Source organism: Trachypithecus francoisi, unplaced genomic scaffold (genome assembly GCF_009764315.1).
Source record: "Trachypithecus francoisi isolate TF-2019V2 unplaced genomic scaffold, Tfra_2.0 Lachesis_group1, whole genome shotgun sequence".
NCBI classification, from domain to species: Eukaryota; Metazoa; Chordata; class Mammalia; order Primates; family Cercopithecidae; genus Trachypithecus; species Trachypithecus francoisi.
In genome coordinates, this window is record NW_022681454.1 from 73,167,252 (window position 1) to 73,170,703 (window position 3,452).

General features: G+C 30.0%; 1 non-coding gene across 1 annotated transcript; it reads right to left on the minus strand.

Annotated features, from left to right (window-relative positions):
* Positions 1-3,144: 3,144 nt before the first annotated feature.
* LOC117086454 lies at positions 3,145-3,247 on the minus strand. The gene has a single exon (XR_004438364.1). It is a non-coding gene; the product is annotated as a U6 spliceosomal RNA (small nuclear RNA).
* Positions 3,248-3,452: the final 205 nt, after the last annotated feature.

Genomic DNA, 3,452 nt, shown 5'->3' on the forward strand with positions numbered 1-3,452 from the left:
CTGACTTACCTCTACAGTCTTGACTTTTATTATTCCCTTTTCTGTTGTATATAACATGGCATCTGAATAAACATTTTGCCAAAGAAGACATATGAACGACCAACAGATATATGAAAAGGTGCTCAACATCCCTAGTCATCAGGGCAATACAAATCAAAACCACAGTGAGATGTCATCTCACATCTGTTAGAATGGCTATTATCAAAAAGTCAAAAAAGAAAAAAAAAAACTGTTGAAGAGGATGTAGAGAAAAGGGAACCCTTGTACATTGGTGGTGGGAATGTAAATTGGTATAGTCATAATGGAAAACAGTGTGGAGGTTGCTCAAAAATTAAAAGAATAACTACTACATGCTCTAGCAATTGCACTTCTTAGTATATATTTAAAGAAAATGAAATGAGTATCATATTCATTGCAGCATTGTTCACAATAGTCAAGATATAAAAACTCAACTGCCTGTCACTGGACTGATGGATAAAGAAAACATGATGCACATACAAAGGCACACACATTCTAAAATATTATTCAGCCTTAAAAAAAAAAAAAAAACTATAATTTGCAACAACATGGATAACATGAAGAACATTATGGTAAATGAAATAAGCCTGATACAGTAAAACAAAATACTTCATTATTATCATATCACTTATTTTAAAATAAAAAAATAAGTTGAACTCATAAAATCAGAGTGGAATAGTGCTTACTAGGTGCTGGAGCTTGGGGGATTAGAGAAATGAGAAAATTTTGATCAAAGGGCACACATTTCAGTTATAAGATAAATTCTAGAATTCAAATTGAAGCATAATGACTATGGTTAAAAATAATGTATTATATTTTTAAAATTTGCTAAGATTGTAGATCTTAAGGATTCTTATCACAAAAATTTGGGTATAAATATGTGTGGTAATATGTATGATTAACTTGGTGGTAATAATTTCATAATGTGTACGGATATACTAGGTATATATATTACATACATTGAATATATACAATTAATTGTATTTGCCAGTGATAACTCTATAAAGTTGACAAAAAATAGTAATAACCCAGCCCTATGACACTTCTTTAAGAAGACTCTTGAACAAATTATATTTCCTTTTTCTTTAACCTTTAAGCCTTTTGAATTGTCTCATTTACCTTTCCTCCAGTTGGCTCCATTTAAAATCATAATTTAGGATGTTTTTCCAGGAAATTTGCCCTCCCCCTCCCACCCTAGATAAAATATTCCTTTTCTATGTATCTTTGGTGTCATGTACTACCTCTACCATCACATTCATTACTAGTTTAATCACACGTTCTACACTTAATTATGTATTGCTTGTTTGACATCAAGATGATTGAAAAATACAAAGATTATTCTCACTGAGATTTTTTTGTGTGGGCAAAAATAGATATTAAGTAAACAAACAAACAAATGAGAGTATGTTGAAGGCAATAATTATGATTATTACATCAGGGAATTACTGTAATTCTTCTGAAAGCACTAATTACAGTTACTGGCTGTTACTTTTGTGTGGATGGAGGATAGAACATGAGAATGATAGCACTTAGTATAAGTGGTCAAGGGAAAACATCCCTGAAGAACTCAAAATTGAATAAGGAGAAATACCTAACCATGAGAGAATGTGAAAGAATAGCAAGTGGCAACATATAAATATTCCTAAGTTTAAACAAGTTTGGTATAGAAATAGAAAAGAATAGAAGGAAAGTTTACTTGGTTTAATTAGCAAAGAGGACAGTGGCAGCAGATGAGGGGTCAGAAAATATAATGCTTTCTAGGCCATGGTCAGAAGCTTTACTTTTATCACAATTATAATGAAAGATCATGTGAAAATGTTTAATAGAGAAGTTGTGAGAGAGACAAACCATTGTTTTTTAGTATTCTCTCTCTCTCTCACAACACACAGACACACACACAAGCACACACACATTTTCTTCCACTTGGTAGCAGAACTTTTGCGTATTACTTGTGTGTTTGGTGACTGGGATTTCCCAATCTGCCTTATAGGTAGCTTTGGACATAGAAGTCCGTCCTAGTGGCTTATAATTAAAAGTGATTTGTGCAATTTCCAGATCATCTTGAAGTTTAATAGTAATTATAATTCAGTTTATACTATAATATTATTAGATAATTATTGGATGTAATTATTAGATTAATAATCAGATATTATTACTGAATAATAATAACTATAATTCAGAATTAAAATTCTGAATATTTTTCTCCATTGGCAAGTGTTGACATCTTTGTTCAAAATCAGTTAATAATAGATATGTGGGTTTATTCTGGACTCTTATTTCTATCCTATTGATTTATGTGTCTGTCCATGTGCTGGTACTGCAGTATCTAGATTACCACTGTTTCATAGTAAGCTTTGGAATTAGGAAGATGAATCCTTCTGGTGTGTTTTTGTTTTACCTTCCAAGATTGTTTTGTCTATTCTGGGTCACTAGCAATCCCCAAAATTTCAGAATCAACTTGTCAATTTCTACAAGTAAGTAAGTAGTGATTTTAATAAAGGTTTCATTGAACCTATATATCAGTTAAGAGTATTGCCATCTTAATAATGCTAAATCTTCCAACATATGAAAATAATTTTTTAAATAATTTAGATTTTTAATTTATTTAGCAATGTTTTATACTTTGTTCAGAGTATGGGTTTTGCACATCTTTTGTTAAATATTTTTCTATACATTTTATTTTTTTTGATACTATTATAAATGAAATTGCTTTCTTCATTTTGTTTTTGGAGTTTTTATTACAAGTATTTTTAGAAATACAGTTCATTTTTATATGTTCATCTTGTATACTGAAATCTTGCTGAACTCACTTATTCTAGTATTTTTTATTAGTTGCTTAATTTTTTCTTATATACATCATTATGATATCTACATATAAGTATATTTTAATTTCTTTCTTTCCAATCTGCATACATTTTATTTATTTTTCTTATGTAATTTCCCAAGCTAGACTCTTCAGGAAAATGTTGATTGAAGTTGTAAGAGAAAATGTGTTTGTTTGCTTCCTGATTTTCATGGGAAAGCGTCACCATTAAATTCAGTGTTAGTGTGGGTTTTTGTAGATGCCCTTCAGCTGGTTGAAGATGTTCCCTTTTATTCTTAGTTTATTGTGGGTTTTTATTATCAAAAAATATGGAATGTTTCACAAATTTACATGTCATCTTTGTCCATGGTCCATACTAATCTCCTTTGTATTTTTCCAATTTTAGTATATGCTGCCAAAATGAGTACAATCTAACATAGTTTTAATTTCTTTATATTTTAAAGCTTATTTTATTGTATTAATGATTTCCTTTTTACTCTTTCATGTCTTCCTTCAGTTAGTATAAACTCATTTACAGCAGAACTCAAATCACTGCAGTCATTATTAAATCTCTAGTTGCTAGCTCTGTGACTTCACATTTTATGTGTTCAATCAATAGTTACTGATATCA